The sequence below is a fragment of the Gracilinanus agilis genome, chromosome 2 (assembly GCF_016433145.1).
Source record: "Gracilinanus agilis isolate LMUSP501 chromosome 2, AgileGrace, whole genome shotgun sequence".
Lineage (NCBI taxonomy): Eukaryota > Metazoa > Chordata > Mammalia > Didelphimorphia > Didelphidae > Gracilinanus > Gracilinanus agilis.
In genome coordinates this window covers 245,280,221-245,293,249 of record NC_058131.1, presented here as the reverse complement: position 1 = coordinate 245,293,249, position 13,029 = coordinate 245,280,221, and the positions used below count along the sequence as shown (strand labels likewise).

Genomic DNA, 13,029 nt, shown 5'->3' with positions numbered 1-13,029 from the left:
GCTTCCTTGCTGTGTGACCCTGGGCAAGTCAATTAACTCCCATTGCTTAGTCCTTACCTCTTCTGCCTTGGAACTGATATATAATATTGAATTATTGATTCTAATATGGAAGGAAAGGGTTTTGTGTTTTTTTTAAAAAGAAAATCTGATTGAAAGCCTTTGCTTTTACATTACTTACATTTCCCATTAGAGTCTTCTTTTTCACCCCTTCCTGACAGTCAGCCTTTATATCAAAGAATAAAAAAGGGGAACAATTTCAGAAAACCAACAAACATAAAAAAAAAACAAAACCCTGACATTATTTTCAATGATATATACCCATAGCTCCCCACCTCCTCCAGGAAGGGACAGGGATGATGCCTTTGTATATCTCTTCTCTGGAGCTAAGCTTAATCATTATACAGCTAGGTCATAATTAATGCCAGCACGGAGAAGTGATCTTCTTTTTAGTGCAAATTACAAAATGACACCAAGTCACATTTAATGCAAAACAAAATTCAACTAATGTGACTTGCGTGAGCTAATCAAGGGTTTTAACTTGTTACAGCTTTGTTAATCTGCACTTGTCTACTGTCACATGTGGATATGATGTACTATATTCCCAACGGTTGTGTTATTTTATTTCTAAAAGAGCTCTTAACAAAATGGACAAAAGGAAGAATATTTTAGATGGAAACATTTCCAGATCAAAAAAAGAAAATGCTTGTTATTCCATTGGAACACAAATCGAATATAATTGGAAAGGATGAAAGTGGTCACAGTAATTCTAGAATATGTGCTGCCAAAGCAAGCATGGTCATAATAATTTCTAAAACAGAATATTGAAATGCTTCAATCTGTGGCATAATTGTATGTTACATACATTACATAATATGATATTCTACTACAATAGAATATATACATGGAATATTCTAAAGCACACAGGTGAAATAAAAAGAAAAAGGCAAAGTTGTAACAGCTTTTTGTGGTTTGCACACAATTTGAAGGAATAGCGGTGGTACAATGATAGAAATGGATTCATTCATCTTTTAGCTGTACGGCTTGAAGAAGATTATAATAAAAAAGACAATAAAAATTTTGAAATTACAATAAATCATAATAAAAATGAAACAAAAGTTTCCAGGTTATTTTAGGTGGTGGAAGAAAATGGAAAGGAAGAGAAGGAAGAAACTTTTACTGAAAGCACTGGTTGGTCCCATTACTTTAAAAATCAAAATCAGTTTGTATGATGTTAAAATTACTGAGGAGGTAGATGGTACGAGTGAGGATATGGCAACAAAATGTCTTGGGAAGAGAATTTTATTAATTTTGTTTTTTAAAAACCTTACCTTCCTATCTGTTGGTGATAGAATGCTATCAAACTGAAAGGAATGATGAACTGGAGGAATTCCATGTGAATTGGAATGCCCTCCAAGAATTGATACAGACTGAAAGGAGCAGAACCAGGAGAAACCTTATACACAGAGACAGATACACTGTGGCACAATCGAATGTAATGGACTTCCCTACTAGCAGCAATGCAATGACCCAGGACAATTCTGAGGGACTTATGAGAAAGAAGCTATCCACATCCAGAGAAAGAACTGTGGGAGCAGAAACTCAGAAGAAAAAACTCAAAAAAAAACTGCTTGATCACATGGGTCAATGGGGATGTGATTGGGGATGTTGACCCTAAACAATCACCCTAGTGTAAATATCAATAATACGGAAATAGGTCTTGATCAATGGCACATGTAAAACCCAGTGGAATTGTGGTTTGGCTGGGGGTGGAGGTGGGAGGAGGGGAGGGAAAGAACATGAATCATGTAACCACAGAAAAATATTCTTAATTAATTAAATAAATAAATGATTAAAACAAAACCAACAACCTTACCTTCCATCTTAGAATCAATACTATGTATTGGTTCTAAGGCAGAAGAGCAGTAAGGGCTAGGCAATGGGGGTTTAGTGTCTTGTCCAGGGTCATACAGCCAGGAAGTGTCTAAGGTCAGATTTCCCATCTCTAGGTCTGCCTCTCAATCCACTGAGACACCCAGTTGCCCCTGAAAAAGAATTTTAAATGAAAACCAATGCTTGTTTAGTGGTCTTTTCATTTACATTCTTCTTGTCATTACGTAGCTACATTTATATAGTACTTTAAGGTTTGCAAAGCACTTTTATATACATGATCTAATTTGATCTCCACTAGAGTTCCCTAAGGTCAGAGCTATTATTATAGTTCATTTCACAAATGAAGAAACGGATTCACAGAGATTAAGTAATTTGCTCAAGTTCACATGACAGGTAAGTATCTGAGGTAACATTTGAAATCAGTTCTTCTCAACTCTACACCTAGTATTTTATCTACTACCCTGCACTGTCATTAAATTTCTTTCTTTCTTTTTCCCCCCCCTAAAACCCTTACCTTACATCTTAGAATCAATACTATGTATTTGTTCTCAGGCAGAAAAGTGGTAAGGGCTAGGCAATGGGGGTTAAGTGACTTGCCCAGGGTCACACAACTAGGAAGTGTCTAAAGGTAAATTTGAACCCAGGACCTCCCATCTCTAGGTCTGGCTTTCAATCCACTGAGTCACCCAGCTGCCCCTATTCATTAAATTTCTAAAGGAGATAACACATATGGAATAATTTTGAAGAATATAAGGCACCATGAGAAAAATGGAATAGGCTTCCTCTAAAGCAGTGATGAGCAAACTACGGCCCGAGGGCCAGATGTGGCCCCCTAAAATGTTCTATCTGGCTGTTCTTTTCTTTCTTTCCTAATCTGACAAATACAATGAGTAGGATACAGTACAATGAAACTTCTAAAGAGTTGCCTTAGAAACAGACTAACAGATGAGCATTTTCTTTCCTTTGGCCACCTCTTTAAAAAGTTTGCCCATCAATGCTAGAGGCATGACCATCCTACAATTCTCCATATTAAAGCAGAATCTGGGTTCAAATCTAACCTCAGACACTTCCTAGCTGTGTCACTGCATGTAAGCCATTTAACCCCAATGATTTAGGCCTTACCATTCTTTTGCCTTGGAACCAATAACTCAGTATTGATCCTAGGTCGGAAGGTCAGGGTAACAAAAACAGAGTCTGGAGTCCTTCTTGTCTGGGTGACTCTAGAAAGGATTTCAGGACTGTTTGTCAAAGGGGCATGATGGCTTCTGGGGTTCCTTCCAGCTCCGAGTGTCTGCCATTCTGCCATTCAGATTTAAGGTGCTACTTCCTGAAGGCTAGGGAGGACTCTGCTCCACTCTGGGCCCACAGGAACCTATCGCCAAATCCTTCCTAGATAGACAGTGAAGGAGAGCTGGCGTGGCCAGTGAGAAATCCTTATGTGGCCAGTGAGAAATCCTTATGTCAGGAAGGGAAACTTCTTGATTGTGATTACCTTGGAGAACTTGTCCTGCAGGCTGGGAAGGGGGTTGTGGTTGCCATGGGGCACACCTTGAGTCCACAAAGCAAGACTTACCTCAGGAGCAGGAGCCCTCCAAGAAGGAGGAAAGGAGAAACAGCAGAGGGCATCTCACCTGCCTTGAGCCAACTGATTTCATCTGGATCCTCTTCTCTGGACAAGGTCTCTTATCTCAGAACATTAGAAAGATCTCACCTATTGTCCGTCCTTCCTTCCTTCCTTCCTTCCTTCCTTCCTTCCTTCCTTCCTTCCTTCCTTCCTTTCTTCCTTCCTTCCTTCCTTCCTTCCACCTTAGGATCAATATTAGTGTTAGTTCCAAGAATGAGAGATAAGGACTAGAGTGAGGCAATTAGAGTTAAATGACCTGCCTAAGGTCACACTTCTGGGAAGTGTCTAAGGTCAGATTTGAACCCAGCATCTCCTGTCTCCAGGCCTGGCTTTCATTCTGAGCCGCCTGTTTGCTCCTCTAGAGTTTTAAGATTATAGAGCAGCATATTCCTTACATTGGCCCTATAGGTTAAGTACCCAGAGTATTATTATTCCCATTTTATAGAAAAAAAACAAAGTTCAGTTGGATTAATTTTATTTTTGAATCTTTGCCTCCCATTTTAGGATCACTACTGTGTATTGGCTCCAAGGCAGAAGAGTGGTAAGGGCTAGGCAATGGGGGTTGAGTGACTTGCCCAGGGTCACACAGCTGGGAAGTGTCGAAGACCAAATATGAGCCCAGAACCTCCTGTCTCTGGGTCTGGCTCTCAATCCACTAAGCGACCTAGATGCCCCATCAGCAGGATTAATTGACCAGGGCCACATGATGAGTAAATTTCAGAGCCAGAAGTTGAGCTCCCTTCTCTCTATTCTCAGTCCAAGTGCTCTATCCACTACCTAATTTGATACTTCAGCAGATCTTTAATCTCATTTATGTGGGTCTTCCTTCCACTAGTATAGATCAAAATCCACTCATGCCTTTTCATCTTATGTAGCTCTTGTCTGTGACATTAGCTAAGTCCTCCACTGGGAAGCCACCAACAGGCTGGAGATTTCTCCATCTTCTGATAGTTTGTGGTATCAGCGCAACACCCGGGCTGTCCATCTGTCATCCCTGCCTCTCAGCACATGACTGGGCCTCTTCCTTTTGCTCTTCTGAATTTCCTGAATTACGTACTTTTGGTAACTTCTTGAAAGTAGGGCATTGTTGGAAATATTGTTGGAACCCGCTTACGCCTACCGTGGGTCTCTCTCTATAGCACTTTGGGTCACTCTCAATTCTTATTCCTCTTTTCCCCCGCAGGAACCGAGGTTTGCTTATTGGAGATGGTCACAAAAATGAGGATCGAATTGAATCGACCTTTTCCCCCCACTATCATCCCCTTTCCTGGGCTCCTCATTCCCTCACTGCGCTCTGATCTACTCTGGAGACGGAGGACTCCCACACAGTGGGGGAAAACTTCATGTGCCATCAGGACCATGGGGTAGCCAGCTCACACTGAGCCGGGGCATTTAGACAGTGGCAGAGCAGGGTAGGGGCAGCTACATGGCAGAATGGATAGAGCTTTGGGCCTGGAGTCAGAAAGGCTCATCTTTGTTCATTCAACTCTGGTCTTAGTTACTTCCAAGCTGTGTGATCCTAGGCAAGTCACTTAATCCTGTTTGCCTGTTTCCTCATCTATAAAATAAGATAGGGAAGGAAATAGCAAACCATGCCAGTATTTTTGCCAAGAAAACTCCAAATAGGTCATGAAGGGTTAGACACAACTGAAAATTGACCAAATGACAAGAGCAGGGTTGGGGCAACATGATGGAGAGGTGAGTAAGGGATCCAGCAGTTAGGAGGTGAAAGGGATGATTTGGGTCTTTCGGCCTCTGAGGGTGTCCATCATGCATTCGATACTTCAATACTTCAATATTCAATACTTCACCTTGTTGAAGGGGTGAGCAGCTTGTTGCTGATGAAGGCCAACTTGTTCTTTCACGTGTGTTTCAGGAAGAAGGCATCCTGGGCCAGATTTCTCTTTGGAGAGAAAATGTTCCCCTTGGCCTCTGGTGCTCCCTACCAGCTGGGGGGCAGGGACCCCACTGGGTCAGATTGGGACTTCTGCCACTAGGAAGTCACCTAGCTTAGAGCTCCCTTGGAGGCTGAGGTATGGTGGAGGCTGCACCTCAGTGGATTCACAACCACCCAGAATCAGTGGGATTGTATTGGTGTCAAGGCAGACCATCGCGAGAGAGAACTAATATACAAAATGGTAGACTTCTCTCAAAGGAGCAGTAGTAAGTATACAAATTTCTATTCTCCAAGTAGGCCCCTAGCCTTCTAAAAATGCCAAGTCACCCTGAGCTACCAGAAGAGGATACCCCACTTGCCGTATATAAGGAATAAAATACAAGTGGATGATTGTGATGGGTTAGAACTTCACACCAAGACTCTGAGCCCGTGGCCACCAGCCAATGGTGAACTGGGAGAGGGGTGGGGTGAGGGGATTGCGTTAGAGTCCATATAAGCAAGTGCTCACCCGCTGTCCAGTGGCACTGCCAAATTAAGGGGGTTCCCCTTTCTCATGAGAAAGATTAAACTTGTCTCTGCTCACCTCTCTGTTGTCTTTAAGCCGTATTGTTACATACAATTGGATCCCCCGACTCTGAACCCTCGTAATTATGTGTTCAAACCACAGATTTTAAATGCCATTTTATTTTATTTTATTTTCATTCATTCATTCATTCATTTATATGTATTTATATTTATTTTATTGATTTTAAATGATATTTTATCCCTGAGCCTCACTTTACTGAATTAGCTTAAAACGAAGACCCTTAGGTATTACCTTGGGTCTTAGATATTATCTTCAATCTAGGTAAAAAGGAAAAACAAAACAAAACAAAAAATTGGTGAGTCAAATTCTGCTTTTGTCTAACCAAGGAGTGAAGAATGTTTTTACATTTGTAAATAAAGTTTTATTTTACTTTAAAATGAAAAATTATTCTTAGATCAAGGACTGTACAAAAACAGATGGCCAGTGGGCTGTAGTTTGCTGACCAGCTCATGATGCTAAAAGACCCAGGCAAGGAACAGCTTCCTAACAGTAACATGTTTAATTAGGAAAGAAATTATTAATAGTTAAGTCACAGAAAATGCTGCCAGCCATTTGTCTAAACATTAAAAATTTCGTTCTCCTTTCCCCTAGATTATTTTACAAAACAAAGTCACAAAAAAAACTTGCCCTAATAGGGTAAGATATGGGCAAGATGTCCCTGCAGCTAGAATGAGGGCTGAGAATCTTAGTTCCAGAAGCCTCTGTATCTCTCCTGGGATTATAAGTGAGGCAACTCAATGCTGCCACAGTTTAGATTCTTCTCTTCTTGTTCCACTGGGCCTCGGGAGTCCTTGTTTCCTGAATTCTGCACTTGCAGTCTCGGACATTGTTTACATCTTTAGAATGGCCATGAACCCTAAGAGGAGACTCAACCTCACCTCCCGCATTCCCAGAAGTCTTCTTGCAACAATCTCCAATTTCACTAAGGCACTAGGGCATGTGGCCTCAAGGGAAATGAAATCCTTGTTCTCATCCAGTGAAGGTTCATTCTCTAGGCCAAGGTGTGCAGCAAAAGGTCACCTTGCTCTTTTTTTTTGACAGTCAGATTTTTATTTTGAACTACTTAACAAATAAACAACAAACATTCTAATAAACAAAGAAAAAGAAAGAGGGTTTTTTTTTTATTGTGAACTATTATATAGAACTTGTTTTTTAAAAATATATATTTCTTGGGGGTAGCTGAGTAGCTCAGTGGATTGAGAGCCAAGACTAGAGATGGGAAGTTCTGGGTTCAAATATGACCTCAGACACTTCCTGGCTATGTGACCCTGGACAAGTCATTTAACACCCCATTACCTAGACTTTACCTCTCTTCTGCTTTGGAACCAATACAACAGCATTGATTCTAAGATGGAAGGTAAAGATTAAAAAAAAAAAAAGAAGGATGTTTGATATAAACTTGTTGATTTGTTTATATTGTATATATTTATGTAATATTATATAATATCTCTCCACATATAACACAAGCACATATTTTTGTTATATAATATAAATATATAAATATATATCATATAAATATAATCATATAGTTTATATATTACATATAAATATATTTTATATGTGTATATGTTTTATGCAAACATTTATCTAATTTAAATGTAGATTATATTAATATTATGTTATATAATATTTATACATGATATATATCACATACACATACAAATAAATAAATGAATGAATGAATGAGTGAATGAATAAATAAATAAATAAGGTTGTAACAAAGGTACTTCTTTTTTTTTAACCCCAATCTTCAGTGTTAGAATCAATACTGTTTATTGGTTCCAAGGCAGAAGAGCAGTAGGGGCCATGCAATGAAAGTTAAGTGACTTGCCCAAGGTCACACAGCTAGGAAGTGTTGCGGTCAAATTTGAACCCAGGATCTCTGTGTGTAGGCCTGGCTCTCTATCCACTCAGCCACATAGCTTTCCTGAAGGTTCTTTTTAAGAAGCAAGCTCTATGTAACAGAAAGTCACATGTTTAAAGTAAAATCCACTTTCTTGCTTTTGTATTTATTGATTCGTATATATATATATGTATATGTGTGTATATATATATATATATGTATGTATATGTATATGTATACGTATATGCACACACGTATATAGGTCACAAACCCTAGATCAGGGGTCGGCAACCTTTTTGGCCGTGAGAGCCATAAACGCCACATTTTTTAAAATGTAATTTCGTGAGAGCCGTACAGTGCTCACAGTGCGCTCCTGTAACAGCGCCTGAAAAAAAATTGTCTTTATGGCTCCTGCAGAAAGAGCCATATCTGGCCCTCAAAAGAGCCAGATATGGCTCGAGAGCCAAACGTTGCCGACCCCTGACCTAGATGAAGGTGATGCTTACAAATACCTTGTCATATATATGTATGTCATAATATAGAAACATAAGGTATGTGTAAACATGTGTGTATATCTATAAACATATGTGGGTATGCATATTTTTTAATATATACAGTATCAGAAAACTGCTCTATTTGTTTCCTTCTACATTTTCTTTTGTTTTCTTTTGTGCATTAGCAATTTTTTTTGTTAGTGCATTTTTTAGGGGGAACTACCACTCCCTGCTAACCTACCACCCAGATCACCTTAAGGAGTCTTCCCTTGTAAGCAAATATATATAGTCCAGCAAAGCAAAGCAAAACACTGACCATATCTGAAAAGGAACCCCACTTCCTATATCTTTAGTTCTTTATGTCCCTATCAAGACATAGGATGTGTCAGTTTTTCATTTTTTATTGTTCATTGTTTTGATTAGAGATCTGGGGTCTTGCAAAGTAATTTTCCTTTGCTGTTTCCATTACTTAATTAAATTTAAATTTAATTTCCATTACTGTTGTCATGTATATTTTTCTCTTGGTTATGTTCATTTCACTATGCATCTGTTTATATTAGTCTCCCTGTGCTTCTCTGAATCTGATGTGTTTTTCATTTATTTATTATTGTATTACATGGATATATATATATGTATATATATATGTGTATATATATATATCATACATCAATAGTATTCCATTAAATTTATGTAGCATGAAGTACAGGTAGCTAGGTGATTCAATGAACAGAGAGAAAACCAGGTCTAGAGATGGGAAGTCCTAGGTTTAAATTTGACTTTGGACACTTCCTGAGTATGTAACCTTGGGCAAGTCACTTAACCTCCATTGCCTAGCCCTTACTGCTCTTCTGCCTTGGAATCAATACTGTGATTCTAAGAGGGAAGGGAAGGATTAAAAAAAATTATAAAGCAATTTGCAATTGATGGACACTAATTTTCTTCCTAGCTCTTTGCTCTCACAAAAAGTGTCAGTGTAAGTAAGTATTCTTGTATATATGGACCCTTTCTTTTTGTCAGTGATCTCCTCTACATACTTCTGGATTGAAGGGTATATATAGATAGTGATTTTTTTGGATATAGTCCCAAATTATTTTCCAGAATAGTGGAACCAATTCACAGCTGTACTAACAGTGCTTGCCTTCTCATAACCCTTCCAACATTCCCATTTTCTACTTTCATTATACATCCTAATCTTACGAATTTCAGTTAGAACCTCAGAGTTTTTCTATTTGTATTTCTCTAATTATTAATAGGGATAATTTTTATATGGTTATTAAAATTTTTATTTCTTCATTTGAGAACTGAATATTCAGATCATTTGACCACTTATCACTTGGGGAATGGCTTTTGTTCTTATAAGTTAGCATCGATTCTTTATATAGCTTGGCTATTAGATCTATATTGAAGACATTTTTGTGAAGATTTTCCCCAATTGTTGTTTTTTTTTTCTATTCTAACTATATTTATTTTACCCTTGCTAATGCTTTTCACTTTTATGTAATTGAAATAGTTCACTTTATCCACCTCTATTTCTAGATAAGCATTTTCCTCCCTCACCAAAATTATGAAAGAAATCACCTTCCCTTCTCATTTTATTCTTTTATGATACAATCTTTTATTTTTAGGTCACATTTCTATTTGAAGCTGGTTATATATATTTTTCAAAATGTTGGCCTAAATGTACTTCCTGCAGCACTACCAATTTTCTCAGCATTTTTTTTTTTTGTCATTTAGAGTATCCTACTCCAAAAGATGATATCCTTGGATTGATTTATGATCATTTCTATGTTGTTTACCTAATTTGTGCAACTGATCAACTTTCTTATTGTTGTAAAATCAGTTAGTTGTGTCTCACTCTTTGTGACCCTATAGACCAGGGGTCAGCAACGTATGGCTCTTGAGCCATATCTGGCTCTTTTGAGGGCCAGATATGGCTCTTTCTGCAGGAGCCATAAAGTCAATTTTTTTTTCAGGCACTGTTACAGGAGCGCACTGTGAGCACTGTACGGCTCTCACAAAATTACATTTTAAAAAATGTGGCGTTTATGGCTCTCATGGCCAAAAAGGTTGCCGACCCCTGCTATAGACTATAGCACACCAATACTATCCGTGGGGTTTTCTTGGCAAGGATACTGGAGAGTGGTTTCCATTTCCTTCTCCAAGGATTAAGGCAGAAAGGTTAAGTGAGTTACCCAGGATCACATAGCTGGTAAGTATCTAAGGCTGGATTTGAACTCAGGTTTTCTAGACTCCAGATCCAGCACTCTATCCATGAGTGACCTTACTGCTTTTCAACCTATTTTTAAACCACTACCAAAATAGTTTTGCTGATAATTATATTATAGTTTGACATCTGGTACTGCTAGACTTCCTTCATTCCTAACTTGGAAAAAAAAAATTATGCCCCTTAAGAGTGTTGATTTTATATCTTTCCAGATAGATTTTGTTATTCTTTTGTCAGTTCTATAAACTAACTCTTGGTTGTTTGGCATGCCACTAAGCTGTACATTTATTTAAGTAATATCATTTTATCATAATAGCATCACTCATCCATGAAGAATTAATATTTTCCTAGTGTATGTCTTCTTTTACTTCATTAAAAAGGATTTTAGAGGGGGCAGCTGGGTAGCTCAGTGGATTGAGAGCCAGGACTAGAGAAGGGAGGTCCTGGGTTCAAATCTGGCCTTAGACACTTCCTAACTGTGTGACCCTGGGCAAGCCACTTAACCCCCCCCATTGCCTAGCCTTTATCACTCTTTTGCCTCCAAACCAATATACAATATTGATTCTAAGACAGAAGGTAAGGGTTTTTAAAAAAAGGGAGGGGGTGGGTAGAGTTATATTCAATTAAGTGAATCTGGCCTTAGACATTTACTAGCTGTATAACCTTGGGCAAGTCAATTAATCCTGTTTGCCTCAGGTTCCTCATCTGGAAAATGAGTTGGAAAAGGAAATAGCAAACCTCTCCAGTATCTTTGCCAAGAAAAGTCTGAATGAGGTAACAGAGAGTCTGAGAGGACTGAGATCACTGAACAACAACTAGTAGATAGACGCAATTACGGAGAATGAATGTGACTAAGGCAAGAACTATGTCTGGCACAGCAGTCCTCCAAGGTCCTTTCTCTTTTTGTGGTAATCTCATGCCACTTCCCTTCGGGTTTCTGTTCTGTATTTCCTGGCACTTCCTCTCCCTACAGCTCAACTCTGACTTTTAAGACTGACTCTTTCACCTGGATCTACTGTATAGTCCTGCTGTCTGACGGGCATGGTATTCTCTTCTAAGCCAGCTGCTTTAGCAGCTTTTGTTGTTGTTGTTCTTAAGACAAGTTTAATAGACACCAAAATGTCAGATGGGCTCAACACCCAATGTCTGACTAAGGTACAACCAGCTTAGTTGTTTTAGTCATTTTTTAGTCATGTCTGACTCTTTGTGACTCCATTTAGGGTTTTCTTGGCAAAGATATTGGTGTGCGTTGCCTTTGTCTTTTCCAGCTCATTTTACAAATGAGGAAACTGAGGCAAACAAAGGTAACTGGCTTTCCCAGGGTCACACAGCTAGTAAATGTCTGAAGCTGGTTTTGAACTCAGGTCTTCCTAATTCTGGGCTCAGCACCTTGGTCATTAAAGAATGAAAGGGAGAAAGATCCAGAAACTCCTAACCCATCTATCAGGTAGCTGCCTGGAGGAGGAAATTATGTCAGTTGGTCACCATGAAGAAGATGCTTCAACAGACACATTACAATGCACTGGCTAAGTCTACTGAGGTCTTGGAGTTTAAGACATCATGAAAATATTGAACATTTGTATTCTTTTAGACCGAGAGGGCTAGTAAGATTTGCCCTCCTAGTGAGTCTGGCAGAGAACAGCTCATTTTTGCTTGGAAAATAATTCCTTAGTCCTCTGGAAGTCTGGGCTTGGCTGTATTGTGCCCAGGTTTCCCAGCCAATTGGGCACACTGCGCCATGTTTCTCTTGAACTAGTTGCAATGACCCAAACCCATTAAAATCATTGATAGTATTCTGTTAAAGATTTACTGTCTCATGACTAGAAGAGATCCCTGAATGTAATTCTCTCATCTGCCTTTAAGATAGGACCTCAACCTGAGTAGTCGTACATTTTGAATCACACATCAACAGAATATTCGTGGTTTCCAGTCCACTTTGCTTTTGAGATGTGTTGATTCATTCGAGGTGGCATAAATGGCAGTCAAGCGAAGCACCAATTACTTGACAAGTTAAGTTTCTTAAAATCTTCTGCAGGATCACTGAACGTGATCATCTCTGTGGGACATACAAAGGTGAAGTTCAGAAGATAAAAGACAAAATAGCATATATTTGCCTTTGTAGAGGCTAATGTCTTTGACGTGTCCTGCTGCCATAACTGCTAAGTTGGGGAATGAACACCCGATCCTGACATTTCCTGCCAACATGCTGATATCAACTACCCCGCATCTCTGTTGGGTCATGCTGTAAGATGTCAGTGCCCATCAAAGGAGAATGGAGGTGAGGGAAATCACTTCCCCCATTTCTACTGGACTCTGAAAGAGCTGATTCTCTCCTCAATTGCCAGGGACGAATCTCCCAGTGAGCTTGCTTATTGTCTCCTTAAGGCAACCAGAGTCATGACTGATCCTTCAGCTAGCTAATGGCTAGCTGCTCTATAATTCCATCAAGTTAACTGAGGAATTTGTTAATT

General features: G+C 39.1%; 1 pseudogene; it reads right to left on the bottom strand.

Annotated features, from left to right (window-relative positions):
• Positions 1-12,201: 12,201 nt before the first annotated feature.
• Positions 12,202-12,799, bottom strand: LOC123233549 (annotated as a pseudogene).
• Between the last annotated feature and the right edge of the window lie 230 nt (positions 12,800-13,029).